Source organism: Pteropus alecto, unplaced genomic scaffold (genome assembly GCF_000325575.1).
Source record: "Pteropus alecto unplaced genomic scaffold, ASM32557v1 scaffold177, whole genome shotgun sequence".
NCBI lineage: Eukaryota > Metazoa > Chordata > Mammalia > Chiroptera > Pteropodidae > Pteropus > Pteropus alecto.
In genome coordinates, this window is record NW_006442207.1 from 5,108,905 (window position 1) to 5,115,393 (window position 6,489).

General features: G+C 45.8%; 1 protein-coding gene across 2 annotated transcripts in view; it reads right to left on the minus strand.

Annotated features, from left to right (window-relative positions):
* TCF7L2 (transcription factor 7 like 2) overlaps window positions 1-6,489 on the minus strand; it is a 176,983-nt gene that overhangs the window by 124,950 nt on the left and 45,544 nt on the right. The gene's annotated exons all lie outside the window — the stretch shown is intronic.

The following is a 6,489-nucleotide window of genomic DNA, read 5'->3' on the forward strand; positions in this document are numbered from 1 at the left end:
AGCATATATGCTCTGCCCAGTGCAGACTAGATAGTCTGAGACCTAGAAAAGTCATCTAATACCCAGTAAACGGGACGGTAAGTTAGCGAATGATACAGAGAACTAAACCAAGGAAGATTTAATTCATGATGGTGACATGGTCCCACAGTTCCTAAACCTTGCTGGTTTAGACATACTTTTCTCCTGCCCAATGGGACCTGCTAAATCAAACTGTCCACGTGTGGGCCCAGGGGTCTGTTATTTTTTCCCAACTTGTGACTCTGATGATCAGTCATCAGCATAAACTATCAGTGCTGGGGCAGTGCCAACAAGGAGCATGTACATTTTTGCAGATTCCATATTACTTTCTCAAAGGCCCTTTTAAACCTCTAACTTGATAGTCACTACACCCATTTTAGTTGGTCAAAGCAGACAATCTCCAAACCTATTATAAAAGAGAAGGAAGAGAAGCAAAGAGAAATAAAGTTACTTACTCATGCAGATTCTGAACCAGAATGGAGATCTTAGGTATTTTCAGGATTCCAAAAGACTGAGAAGAATGGGTAATGGGCGCCCTGGAGGACATAGGGCAAAAGAAATGATGCAGCCCCACCCTCCACTGACCGTGGGACATCAGCCTTAGACACACACCTCACTCTGTCATGCCCAGCACAGCCCAGGACTAGCCATATCCAAGTCTTCAGACCGGCCTCGAGGTTGAGTTCCCCTGCAAAGTCTGTGAATTCCAAGCCAATGTCAGCCCTGCCATGAGCACCCAACCCCCTGAGCTACGGGCCAGAAAACATGAAGCCACAGGAAAAACTTGAGAGAAGGGGTCCTTACCCTCCGCTGTTGCTCATCCCGTCTGCAACCTCCAGACGAGGTAGTGCAAGCTCATTCCCCACAGCCCCCCAGGTGGTGACTAACAAATGATGAATGCTTGCACACCAATGAAGGAACCTCACAATAAAAGACAGACCAGAGACTACCTACCTTGTGGTCACCACATTTTTTATTCCTGCTTCTTATAAAAAGGCCAAGTACAGCCCAGTTCATTGGGCTGTTTTAGGTACTACCTGCTTTCCTGCAAGCATGCTGAGGTGGATATAAGCACCTGAGGACCAGGAAAATAAGCTGGAAGACATGAAGCAGCTCAGGGACCACGTGTGGACATCACTGGGAGTTCAGTGAGTATGGAGTGCATTGGGGTTAGGGTATGCGCTGACGAATGGGGTAAATCAAATGTGGTACATCCACACAATAGAATAGTACTTGACAATAAAAACATTATGCTGACTTAAAGAAGGCAGACAACAAAGGTCGCATATGGTATGATTCTTCTATATGAAACAGCCATAATAGGCAAGTCCAGAGACAGAAATTAGTAGCTGCCAGGCACTAGGGGAAGTAACTGCTAGTGGGTATGGAGTTCCATTTAGGGTAATGAAACATTCTGGAAATAGTGTGATGTTTGCACAACCATGTGAATATACTAAAATCTACTGAACTGTATACTTTAACTGGGTGGGGGAGAACACAATCACAGATACACAAACTCCACCGACGATGCCATAATGCATAAAGAATGAACAGAAAAGCAAGAGAAGCAATTCCTTTTCAAAAATTTATACCCTCCAAAGCTTCTTGGGAAACAAGCAATTTCCAAAAGTGATTTTGGTTGGTGTTGGATCTTGGGGAGGGACCAGTGCAATGTCTGGGGAATGCAAGATTTCATGAAAGATGGTAAGAGCACCATATATTCTGGATTAAGAATGCTGATGAGGAGGCATGGGCAAGGGGACAGAAGTGTTTGATAACTGTTTCAAGGCGTATAGCTAAAAACAAATAGAGTGGAGACATCGAGTCAACAGAACTGTAGACAGTTCAGAAGCCTGAATTCTATAGTCCAATTCTCCACCATCTTATGGTCTTAGGCAAGTCACTATGTCTCTGCACCTCAGTTTGACTGTCTAAAAACAAGGGCATAGAAAGACATGGACACATCCTAAGTGTCTTTCAACAGATGACTAGATAAAGAAGATGTGGTTCATACATACAAAGGAATACTACTCAGCCATGAGTAAAAATGAAATACTACCATTTGCGACAACATGGATGGATCCTTGTATCAGCTAAGTCTAAGTGAAATAACTCAGAAAGAAAAAGACAAGAAGCATTTGATTTCACTGATATGTGGGATATAAAACAGAAGCAACAAGCAAACTCACAGACACAGGCAACAGAAGGATGGTTACCAGAGGGGCAGGGGAGTGAGGGGAGGATAAAGAGGGTAAAGGGTAGGTCAAATTTATGGTGACAGACGGAAACTAGACTTTGGGTGGTGAGTACACAATGCAACATACAAGCAAAGTATTACAAAGTTGTACCCTTGAAACTGATACAATGTTATTAACCAATGTCACCCCAATAAACTAAATAAAAAGAAGTACATATGTTACTATATTTTAAAAACTGGGCATGGAATTGCTTGCTGCCAAAAGTCTCCCACTGACTTCCCTCACCACTTTTCCAGCCTCAAAGGATAAACTGTGTAAACGAAGTAAAAGATAGAGTTATATAAGGTCCAAGAGAGTTAAAATTTGCTATTTCTTTCTCCAACAGCACAGGGGATTTAAAAGCCAGAAGTTACAGGTCTACCATATAAATTGTGAGATACAGCCATCAGATGACCTTTGAGAGGTACAAAGCCAGGGAGGAACCAGGTCCCGGTGACCTGGAAGGGTTATTTTAAATGCATGAATCATCGGATTGTAGCAGATATTAAACTCAAGAACCTTAAAAAATTCCTTTCCTTTTCCAAATCCATGAGCTCTCAAAACGAGGGGTTTTCCTGGTTAGCTTCTCCCTATCCCACCTCCCCCCACCCCAACCCATTCCACAACAACAATGCGCAGCCAATTAACACGCTTTAGTGCTTTAGTCGGTGGACAGTGGACGCAGGAACCAAATGCAAGACAGACCTGGCTCGCGTCCTCAAACTCCAACCGAAACCGTGAACCGTGCTGTGTTTCCTTTTTTTTTTTTTTTTTTTCCCCTCTGTCATATCTGGAAAAGGTCGGTGGCTCCAGCAAGGTCTCCTGTCCAAATTTTTATTGTCCAATTCTAGCTGTGACAAGCATGTGGAGATGCTTCGTAACACGACACCCAGGAAGCCGAAAGGTCAGCAGCGCCTCTGGTTAATTTTGCTTGGGGAAGAAACAACCCCGGGGCCAGGGTGAAGATTTAGTGAGGCTGACCTTCGGGAGGCCCCCGACCCCCCTGCATGCAAGTCTTGCTGCCTCAGCCAGAAGCAGCCTGCCACTCAAGTATCATCTTGCTGTAACAAATTACTCCTAACCCAGGATTACGGCTCTTTCCAAATCCCTCCTAGAGAGCAAGGAAATAAACATTCTCTCCCCAGACTCAGCCCTGGTTGTTTCCCCCGTTGGTAATCCTTGTCTCTATTTGCTTCTCCTACAAGCCTTCATCTGGGAGGTCTGCTAGACCATTCCGGCCCACTTTCCTTTCAGACATAAGCTGAATGTCTCAATTGTCCATTAGGCACAGTAAAAGATGAAGGCAGGCTTTCTGTCCGCAGGAGCCACACACAATAGTTCCCTTTGCCCACACACTTCTCGTCTGACTGCAGACTCCACTGGTCTAATCCCAATCACTCAAGGAAGTCCACACCCCAAATTCCTTCCTAACGTTCCTGAGGGGCAACAAGTGAGGACGGGTCGCCTTAAAGCTGGACTGTTCCAACTCCACCCCAGCATGGGGCTGCCCCGCTTGGAAGAGCATACCATCTAGGGGTTGGTTGAATGGAGGTGGGGGCTGGCAGTGGGGGAGGAGAAAGATCTAGAAAGAAGAGGCAAGAGAGCAGGCTCCAGGCAGGAGAAACTGCCTCTGACCCCAGCCTGTGGTTTCCTTGAATAAACTACCAGGAGATATTTCGAGCACAATAACCTCATTTGGGGAAGGAAATACAGTTCTGTCCACTTCCAAAGTCTCCTCTGAAATACGGGGATATTTCCAGGGCTCTGGACATAGAGGGCTGTTTTGTGTTTTTAATTGTATACATGGAATGGCCAGCATATGCCAAGAAGCAAAGAGCAGAACAATGGATTTATAACCAGTGTGGGTGTGATCTGAAGAGACAGGGATCTTAAGGCTGTTTTAGGCAAGACTTTGCCCCTGAAGAAAGAGAATGGCTGACCGCACACGCTGACACGTCACGGGCTGAGAGAGAAACTTTCTGAAATAACCCAAAGGCACTGAAGAGACAGAAATACCTCCATCAGAAATCCAGACACCAAATCGAATTCCCGTTTCAAAAAACAAAAACAAAAAAAACAAAAACAAAAACAAAAAAACAAAAAACAGGGCACACAGCTGAGGAAACGGAACCAGACGGCACGGCGCATTCTGAAGCGAGCACCACCTCCGTGTCTCCCGCGCAGGCCCAGGCTGACCAGCCTCCCCTCTCCCCATGGGACCCCATGCCTCCTTCGACCAACTTGTTCTCTGCTCTTGCGGTTTCAGTCTTTAAAAGAACTTGGCCTGGGAAGGAGCAATAATGATCTGAAGCTAACCACTCAGCTCATTAGTATGTCATCTGGACAAGCAAAATCAATTCCAACAGCATCAAGTTTGGTTATTCCCTCCCCCAAAGGTCTGCACTATTAATAGCAAGAAAGTTTCCCAGGCTTCAGTTTATTTGTAATCCCAACCAGCTCTGACCACGGAACATGGCCATCTCCACTTGCAGAGCTTCCAGAACCTATCCGGGAGACGGAATTCCAGGTCTTGGTTTTCCGACAGCAGTGGAAAGATGTGGAGGCAGCTGAACTCTGAAGAGGCAGAAAGATTCAGGTCAAAGACGGCCTGATTCCAGGGAGAGGGCTGAGTTGTGGCGGGAACCGAGTACTGTCTACCCACCAAACCGGCTCCTGTGCTCTCCCTTACGGCCGAACCAACCCTGTGGGCAGAGGTCACCATGTTATCTCCTCATCGTGGGAGAAGGTTCTAGAAAAAGCAGGCTGGTGAAAAATAAACTCAGACCCTCACTAATTCAGAGCGAGGTGGCACAGCGGAATGATTACGAGCACAGGCCCAGCAGCTGGAATGCCTGGGTTCAAATCCAGGATCTGCAGCCTGGTACTTCTGGGGCTCTGGACAAATGGCTTTGCCTCTCTACGCCTTCCAATCTCTGCCTACAAACTAAAGACAATAACATGGTGGTAATCACAATACCTCCCTTTTAGAATGCATGTGAGTGATGAGTGGTATATTCAGGGACAGAAGGCTGATGGCGTCCATGTTCATGAGCAAGCAGTCTCATTGCAGGGCGTAAAAAGGGAGAAAAGAGAAGCATGGAGGCCCTGGAAGTGGATGCGGTTAAGTCCCCAGGGGCTGCCGAAGCTGGCACCTGGTGCACAGACCAGCTGATAATGACCCACCATTACCATCCACTTGCATAGGGGAAAGTGAGGAATTATTCGTTTGGGCGTTTTAAATGAATCCCTCTTTCTCTTTATGTAGTCTAGTAAAGGGCTTGGCCTTGACAGTTCTACTCCAGTTATCTAAAGTTTCTCAAACACCTGAGAGCGAGCCGGGCACAGGTGAATCCCAGCTCAAAAGGTCTTCTAGAGTTCAGCCTAGCTCACTCCGAAGACACATGAGCAACAAAGTGAATCACAAGCTGCCAGGATCAGAGAGGAAAATGCCGACTCAGCAAATTCTCTTGAATAACACTTCATGCTATACCTTTAATGCCAAAGTGCCAAGGAGATACCCCAGGGGCCCTGTTCTTGCCTCCATTATCATGTCTTTGCTTCTTTTTCTTTAAACCACTGAGCCCTCACTGGGTTAAAGGAATCTCCTACTGTGAGGACCTAAAGGAAAACAGAAGAGCTATCAGGATTGCACGCTTTCAGACCGAGCTCCCAAATCACATCCAGAGGCAGCTAAGAACCGGGTTCAAACCTTGGTTCCATAATTCCATTCATTCACCAAAATACTTATTGAGTGCCTCCTACAGCCAAGTGCTGATGCCCAAATGAACTGGGTACTTCAAGAGAAGATATCCAAGCAGACCATCTAAAAGTGGGTTGAGCTCGGGCAAATGACCTCACCTCTCTGAGCAGCGGTTTCACCATCTGTAAAACGGGAATACAGCAAACAGCCATCTCTCAGAGTTCTTGTGAGGATCAAATGCTTGGCACACTGCCTGGCATATGGTAAGTGCTTAGTAAATGCTAGCTATTATATTATTAGCTAGCTATTATATTGCTATTAATATAATCAGTGTCATGAGAATAAAACTCAGAGATATTGCGTGATTCCAGATCATCCAAAAAAGTAAACCCCCAGCTATACGTGTATGATCCAGGCCTTAACAGGAAATGAACACGTAACCTGAAGTAAAGCAAAGTGACCAAAAACATTCCTAGTTAACCAGCTTCTCCTCTCCAGATTACTCCCAGCCAAACCCTCCGATTAACTCTTTCC